At 32.3% G+C, this 9,159-nt stretch overlaps 1 long non-coding RNA gene across 7 annotated transcripts in view; it reads left to right on the top strand.

Moving 5' to 3' along the window:
- Nucleotides 1–369: 369 nt before the first annotated feature.
- LOC141488063 (uncharacterized) overlaps nt 370–9,159 on the top strand; it is a 238,222-nt gene continuing 229,432 nt past the window's right edge. For 3 of the 7 annotated variants that reach the window (XR_012468573.1, XR_012468574.1, XR_012468578.1), the window contains exon 1: nt 371–881. This is a non-coding gene — a long non-coding RNA (uncharacterized LOC141488063). Of the gene's footprint in view, nt 882–1,929; nt 2,163–9,159 lie in introns of all 7 variants that reach the window. The other 4 variants (XR_012468576.1, XR_012468572.1, XR_012468575.1 and 1 more) reach the window with 3 other exon arrangements.

Here is a 9,159-nt window from a genome sequence, read left to right as displayed (position 1 = left end):
GAAATGCTGCCTTTTGTCTGTGACTTTTTGCTTCTTCAGTGATTATTTTATATAAGGGAAAGTGACTTTCAACCATATCAGGGCATATATACAAACCATAAGTACATCTTTATAATGAAACATGTTTAAACATCTATATTCATTATGAAAATCATAATAAATTTTTTTGCTCTCCTATTTGTTTTTTACAATTTCAGATTGTTGTTGCAATTCATTCTTTACTGTTCTTTGTTCTAGCTACTCTGTATAGTCCCCCTTTTTTTGAGCCTATGGTGAACCTGTAATACTCATGAAAAGAGTTGCCATGGCAACCTGTATTGATGTCACAAGCTCAGAATTCTGACTTCATTGCATAATGCAGTAAGCCAGTTGATATTGCAGGAAAACTGCCCTGTTAAACCATCAAGTACCTCGATTTATACAGCAAAGAGGAGAAAGGAAAACAAACAGTGGGTTGAACCCTTTCTTGTGAGTTAGATTGCCTAAGTTCTCCTTTTGAATCTGCCTTTCACTTGTTGCATTGCCTTGAATAATTCTACTTAATTTGTCAAAATCTCACTTTCATTATTTGTGAAATGAAGGTCATGGCCAGGAACCTCTTTATGTGTAGAATAGACACAGCAGGGAAATCTCAGAATATCTAAGGCTCTGTCTGCTGTGGGCTCAATAAACCTAAATCACAAAACACACCAAAACAACAACAACAACAACAACAAACCCTGCCTGGAAAGAAAGCAATTTAATAACATCTGCAAAGGGAGAAATCAGTAGCATCTGTTGATAAGAATCCAATCAAGCTTCCAAGATAGAGGAAACTTCTAAAAAAACTGGAAATTCTTTGACAAGAATAATGGATAAAGGACTCAAGAAGTATGCTTAAGGTTTGTTCTGATCTTTACTTTAAATAAAGATATTGTGAGCTGTCTTACCTCTTATATTTTACATTTGTTTGTGATGAAGTTGAGATCTGTATGAGAGAGATCAATGATTATCCATTATAGCCCCAATGGATAGATCAATCTCAAGATCGTATTGTGTGTAATAAATAAAAAATGTCCTGTAAATGTTACATTAATGTTAGACATAATTAGAAAGAAACAATAAAAGAAATGGCTTTGCTAATTTAAAATAATTTCACAGTAAATACCAAAGAGAAACCAATCTACTTACTTAAAAAGGCCTATAAAGTATAACTTTCCTCAGATATATGATTCCTTCCATTTGGTTGGACTCCTTGTAACTATAGTCTGAAAATCTGCTTAACCTAGTCAGCTTCCAAAACTAATGTAAAAATGTAACCTGTTTGACTATTTTCCAGTGCACATTTAAGTTGAAATGAAAGTTGGATATTCTTGGTAGAGAAAAGTAAGGTACTATTTCTTTTCTAAAGATATTCCTTAATTACAAAAGCAGTATTTAATATAATCAAGAGTTCTGGTTAAGGCAATTCTAGACTTGTAAATACTACTCCTAAAGAATGGAAAATTAATTCATAAATCTTTTGTAACTCTGCCTGTTTTTGCTGAAAGAATGACATAAGGTTGGACTGTTTTTTACTTTTATAGGAATTTAAATAAAATGAAAGGCTATATGCTATCATGAATTAATCAATCACAGAATCATTTTATCTTCTATGCTTTAAAAAAGTGTTCATTTTGCTATAATAACAAGTGTCCTTGTGAAATTCATCAAAATAGCATTCTCACATTTTTGAATCTTGCTGATATCATTGACATGAAACTGGTCTAATAGGAATGTGACCAAATTCCAGTTGATTCATTTGGACATTTGTCTTTTCTTTGTTTTGGAGCTGCAAGAGTAGATACTTTGAGCTACATGTTTGACCCTAAGTGCTATGTCTTTGTCTACTGTTTTGGTTTGGAACCTGACTATTTAGCTAACCCATGACAATATCTGAATTATCAACAGGTACCTCTTACCTTCTTTACCCTTTTCCTCTCTTAACTCCAACCAAATCTTGAGCAAGTTGACTACTGGATTGTGTGGAAGAGGCAGATTTCTGTTGTTGATTCTATTTAAATGAAAACTGGAATAACTTTGGGGGAAAAAAAGGAAACAATTCCACTGGCCCTTGTAGCTGCCTGCATCCAATTTAGGGAATGGGACCGAACTGAAGGCAAAAACTTTATGAAGAAATACAGGTAGTGCTTTTCACCGACCCCCCCCCCCCCCACCTCTGGGATAGCTATTGTGATACATTCTGTCAAAAAATGCATAAACTTGACCTTGGTTCTCTTTCCAATATGTATGATGTACCATTACATAATGTACCTTTGCCAGGATGTGAATATAAGCAGATATTTATTAAGTACCTATTGTATAACAGAGTCCTATATTGGTTCAGAGGGAGATTAAATATTGTGGTTCCTGCCTTCATGGAACTTGAAGTCATTCCTCATTACTTTTATATTGGTCATTCTCCCTACCTCTAATATACCTTGGCAATTCTCCCTTCAAGGACTAAATCTCTGGTCATGTCAGGAAGAACTGTATCTACAGGCAGAGTTTGTGAATAGAGAAGTTAATTCAATTTGCTAAGCATTTATTGGACATTGCTTGTGTGCATAGCTCTGTTCCTGGTGCTACTGGGGACACAAAAAGAATCTCTAAAATCCCTTTTAGCTATAAAATGATATGATTCAGGGAGCAAAAGGTAATTTATTTTGGGGTAACATGACCCGCAAAAATGAAACAAAAGTGAACAAAAATGAACAAAAGCAATTGCATACAATGATCTTATTGCAAGCAATTAGTGCTGAGCAAATGTAAGATGAGGGAATAAGTAATCACTTATTTTTGGCTGAGGAAAACCAGGGAAGACTCCTTAGAGGGCATGGGTCTTGACTTGTGCCTTTAAATGGATTGGTAGCAAAGAAATAAGGGACATCATAAGAGTGTTGGAAATGCATAAGCAAAGACATAAGTAGGAACTAGTAAGACATATTTGAGAATAGACTCCACAATGTGCTAGAGTTAGCTTGAAATGGCTCCTAAGAATCAATTATTTTCAGTGTAAGCATTTACACCTCAGAAATCAGTAAATATTATATATTGTGGAAGATTTGTTTTCTTGATTATCTAGAATTAAATCATAGATAAAATATTAATAATTCAGACTAAACTGAAAAGATTGTTTTGAAGATTCAAGGGTCAAACATTTACCAACGTGCCACTGAAAGTAGTTGGTAGATTAATAGGTGAGAAAGAATTTGAATGAGGGTAATGGAGTTGAAAGAGGGCCTAAAATGACAAAATTGGTTTTCTTGAAAAAAGCAACAGGTCAGAAAGTTTGCTAAGTAGAAATTGTTATGACGAAAAAAGTGAGGATTATTATTTTTTCTAGTGGAGTAAGAAGGGAAGCAAAAAAGGTCTAGTAAGAGGTTATACCTTTACTGTAGTCATTAAATGCTGAGAATGTGGGCAACACTTGTAAGATCAAAATGAAAGGTTATATCTAAGAAATGTTAGTGAGAAAGAATTAACAGAATTTGGCAAAGGGGGCAAAGGAGAAGGAAGGATTAAGGATAACTCCAAAGTCTTAAAGATGTATAGAAATATATATATATATATATATATATATATATATGTATATATATATATATTCACTTATGTGTATATGTATATGCATATAAATGTGTGTATGTTTTTGTATATGTGTGTGTCTGTTTAAATTATTGTTGTTACCTAGCTGTGTGATTTTGGGCAAATCAGGTAACTCCAATATCTTGCAAAAACTAAAAAAAAATATCATCAGTAGCTCAGCAATCATATTCAATTCAAGAGCCATGAATTGAGACAGTTTTCTAGTAAGCTTCAAGGTTTAAAAAAAAAAGTTAGAAATAGAATTTTTATGCCTTCAAAGAACTATGGAAGAGTGGTAATGCATTTAGTAGTAACAGAGAAATTAGAAGTTGTCAGGGTGCTGCAGTCTTTCTCACTAGACTGTTCAATAATAGGGCAGTCCCTCTCTTGCCTCCAGACTTTTTCATTGGATATTTCCCACTCCTCGAATGTTCTCACTCCTCCTTTCTTCACTACTGACCTCTCTAGCTTCCAATTTAGATTCAATAAAAAGCTCACGTTCTACTGAAAGCCTTTCCTAACTTCTAATTTGAGTGCTTTAGTTCTGTTTTGTTGTTTTTCAGTCATGTCCAACTCTTTGTGATCCCATTTGGGATTTCTTGGCAAAGATATTATTGTGGTTTGTCATTTATTTCTCCAGCTCATTTCACAGGTAAAAAGCTGAGGCAAACAGGATTAAGTGATTTGCCTAGGGTCAACCATCTAGTAAGTGTCTGAGAACAAATTTGAACTCAGGAAGAAAAGTCTTTATTTCAAGCCTGACTCATTGTCCACTGGACCACCTAGCTCCCTCTGTCAATTAATTATCTATATATCTATATATCTATATATATATATATATATATATATATGCACACAGATATACAAACATAAAATATACATATATGTAAGTTTGAATGTGTGTATATATATGCAAGTATGTGTATGTGTGTATATATGTATATATATATATATAATATATTTATTTATTTGGAGAGAGAGTGAAAATTTGTTTACATATTTTCCCCCATTAGACTGTAAATTTATTGAGGTCAGGAACTGCTTTTTGCCTCTGTTTTATATTCCCAGCACTGCTCTTAATAATTTTTTGATTGATTGATTATGACTATAGATTCATGATGTCTGACAAAGGCATTCCTGAAAGAAAAGGGAAGACTCTGAAGACGTAAAAGATCCTGTTGCATTATAATAGACACATAATTGCTCAAACCAGCCACATTGTGACTCTGGTAGCCTGTTCTTCCTAGATACTCTCTTTGTATATCTATCTCTTTGCTGTATATGTTCCTAGAAGAGTCTAAAAATATCTTACTCTTCAACTAATTTTATGGAGTCCCATTTTTAAAAAAATCCATTGGAGGAGTATATATATATATTTATCCTGAGTCAATTAAGTCAGAAGAAACACTAAATTCTCCCGAGTAGCAGATTCCTCAGTAACCAAAAGGATTTGGTGATGTATCTTGACAATGATGTCTAAAGAATAAGGATGGGCAAAAAAGTTGAGAAATAATTATTTTGGCAGATAGACAGGTTTTTCTATCAGATGATGATAAAGGTGGGAATTTGGGTCTGGAGAGCAGAGGGCAATGACCTTGCCTTCAGTTAGCTTTTGTATTTTCTTACCAACCTAATGGAATTTTGAGAACTGAATTTTCCATAGTCCTCAGTATAACTTGTGGATATTATTTTTTTTTCCCTTCCTAAAAATGGGTTCAGGAGTATGAGAGGCAGATAGAGGATTGTAATCAAAGGTGAATTAGGAGTTCCAAGATAGTTATCTGCTTAATTAACACTAGACAAAAGTTAGTTTTAATAATTGATAATGATTAAAATGTCTTTATTTTAGTCAAAGAGGTACACTGCTTGACTTTTATTCAGCTCTTCCTAGTTTGATTTAATGATTTATTTTTCCTTCATAGGTAGCTAGGTGGTACAGTGGATAGAATGCGAGGCCTGATGTCAGGGAAAAAACTTGACTCCAAGTTGACCTGAGTTTATATTGGTCTCAGATACCAGCTTTATGATCCTGAGCAAGTCATTAACTCAGTTTGCCTCAGTTTCCTCATCTGTAAAATGAGTTGAAGGAAATGGCAAACCACCGCATTATCTTTGCAAGGAAATCTCAAATGGGGTCATGAAAAGTTCTACACAACTGAAAAATGATTGATCAACAGCAACAAAAGCCCCTCCATCCATGCACTTAAAGAATTCACCCTGTCCTTTTCAAGGAGACACAACCTAGTCAATGAATCATAGTTGATGAGGTCAAAAGAAGTCAAAAGAGAGCACTGAATTCAACCCATAAGATGACTCTGATGAGCTGAATTCAATCTAGAAGACTACAGAGATATGCTCTCTAGGGCAAAAACAAGATGTTTGGAAAAGACTGTGTCCTCATTGAGAGCAGAGGTGTTATGCTTAAGAAATAGCAAAAGACAGTGTGATGAAATTACCAGAAGATATCAACAAATCTATTAAATTTGTGACCTACCTTGGGTCATACTTGTACCTCTTCACTTAAGTGCCCTGGCTACTCCTGTTTCAGGCTCACTGGATAAAACACTACACCTGGACTCAGAAAGATCTGAGAGTGACATGTAGACAGTTTATTTGGTATCTTTCATTTTCACTACACAATGGTTTTACATTTTTTCTGGTTATAAATCTTTCCAAAATGCTTTTATTTTATAATTATTTCCCAGTCAAATCATAAAAAAAATCACAAGTGCTTTGGAATTGTTTTGGATCATTGTCTTGTTCAGAGTGGCTGTCTTTCTCAGTTGATAATTCTTATAATATTGATGAGTTCATATAAGACTCTCCAGGTTTTTCTGAAACCATCTGCAGTTTTTTAATAACACAGTAGTATTCTATAACAATCATATATTACAACTTCTTCATCCATTTTGCCAAATTGATGGACACCCCTTTGATTTCCAAGAGCTGCTATAGTTTTTTCTCAAATAGACCCTATTCCTTTTCCTTTGGTTGTATTTCTTTGGGATACAGACTTATTGGTGGTATTTCTGGGTCAAAGGGTATGTACAGTTTTATAGCCCTTTGGATATAGTTTCAAATTATTTTCCAGAATGATTGAACTAGTTCACAATTCCACCAATTATGCATTAGTGTCCCAATTTTTCTACATTCCATCCAACATTTATCATTTTCTTTTTCTAGCATGTTAGGAAATCTGATTGGTGTGAGATGGCATCTGAGTAGTTTTAATTTGCATTTCTCTGTTTAACAATAATTTAGAGCATTTTTTCATGTGACTTGATAATTTTGATTTCTGTGGATACTACTATATTATGTACTATTTCACTGATCTATCACTGTATGTCTAAATCAGTACCAGATTGTTTTCATGATTACTACTGCTTTCTTTCACATTTTTCATCATTTCCCTTGATATTCTTGACCTTCATTCTACCAGATTAATTTTATTAATTATTTTAGTCCTATATAATAATTCTTGAATAGTTTGGTATAGCATTGAATAAGTACATTAGTTTAGATAAAATGGAAATTTTTATTATATTGACTTGGCCTAATCAAGAGTTTTAAAATTGTTATTACTTAAATCTATCTTTATTTGTGTGAAGAATGTTTGTTTTTCTGTTCATATATTCCCTGAGTTTGTAATGACAAGTAACCTCCCAAGTATTTTAAATTTTATGCAGCTTTTTATTTTATTTTATATTAGTTTTTTGCCAGGCAATGGGGTTAAGTGGCTTGCCCAGGGTCACACAGCTAGGTAATTAAATGTCTAAGATCAGATTTGAACTCAGGTCCTCCTGACTCCAGGGCTGGTGCTCTATCCACTATATCACCTAGCTGCCCCTCTGCAGGTATTTTAGCTACAACTTTGCTAAACTTGTTAATTGTTTCAACTAATTTTTAGTTGGTTCTCTAGTTCTTTACATATATTATAATACAACTTCATGTACAAAGTGATAGTTTTATTACCACATTGCCAATTTTTGTTCCTCCACTCTTTCTTGTCCTATTCCTATAACTAGCATTTCACGTAAATATTGAATAATGGTGGCAATGGATATTATTTTATCTATGATCTGATTGGGAAGATTTCAGGTTTATTGCCATTAGAGATGACATTTGCTTTAAAGATAGAAACTCTCATTTTAAGAAATTGATCATAATTCCTATAGGCTTTAGTGCTTTTAATAGGAATGGGTGTTGAATTTTTCAAAAGGTTTTTATGCATCTATTAATATAAACACTGGATTTTTGTTGTTTTTCTATTGATACGTTCTATCATGCTTATAGACTTCCTAAAATTGAAACAACTCTGCATTCCTAGTATAAATCTCACCTGGCCATCATATGTGATCTTTGTGAAATGCTGTTGTAATACCTTTTATAGTGTTTTATTTTAAATGTTTGTATTGATATTTGTTAAGAAAATTTTTGCATGGTTTTTCTTTCTGTTTTTGCTTTCTGTGGTTAAGGTATCAAAGTCACATTAGTCTCATAAAAGAAATTTGTCAGAATTCTTTCTTTACCTGCTTTTTTTCAAATAGCTTACATAGTATTGGAATTATTTGTTCCATAAATGTTTGGGAGAATTCACTTGAAAATTCATTTGCCCCTGGGGATTTTTTTCTCAGGAAGCTCATTTATAATTCATTCAATTTCTTTTTCTAAGATAAGGTTATTAACTATCCATTTGATTTCTGTTGATATAGGTATACTTACATTTTTGTATATATTTATCCATTTTAATTAGATTGTCAGATTTATTGTCATATAATTAGGCAAAAGAACTCTAATAATTTAATTTCATCTTCACTGAGGATGCATTCTTTTTATTATTGATGGTGGTGGTTAGTTTGGCTTCCTTCTCTCTTTTGTTTTTTAAAAATCAAATTAACCAGTGGCTGAACTGGTTCTCTGTATTTTTTTTAAACCAGCTCCTGGATTTATTTATTATTAGTTCAATGTTTTTGTTTTTTGATTTTGATTTTATTAATCTCTTCTTCAATTTTTAGGATTTCTATTTTTATTTGGAGATTTTAAATTTATTCTTTTAAAATTTTTTAATTGAATGCTTTAATCCTTGATCTATTTTTTCTTCTTTCTATCAATGTACATATCTAGAGACATATTTTTTCTGCTAAGTACTGCTTTAGGTTTATCTTCATAAATTTTGTTTTGTCATCTTATTATTGTCTTTCTCTTTAATGAAATTATTGAATGTTTCTATGATTTGTTCTCTGACACACTTATTCTTTTTTATTAAATTATTTGGTTTCCAATTTTTAATTTATGATTCTAAGACACTATTGAATGTAATTTTTATTGCATTATGATCTGCAAAGGATGCATTTAATATTTCTACTATAATGAATATATTAGTGAGGTTTTTATGCCCTTAATATATGATCAATTTTTGTGAAGCTGATGAAAAAATATACTTTATATTTACCATTCAGTTTTCTTCAGAAATCTATCATATTTAATTTTTCTAAAATTCTATTCATCTTCTTAACTTCTTTATTTTTCTATTTTAAGTTTAGATTTATCTAGTTC

This window comes from Macrotis lagotis, chromosome 5, assembly GCF_037893015.1.
Source record: "Macrotis lagotis isolate mMagLag1 chromosome 5, bilby.v1.9.chrom.fasta, whole genome shotgun sequence".
Lineage (NCBI taxonomy): Eukaryota > Metazoa > Chordata > Mammalia > Peramelemorphia > Peramelidae > Macrotis > Macrotis lagotis.
Note: the sequence above shows the minus strand (reverse complement) of the source record. Positions and strands in the feature narration are given on the sequence as shown.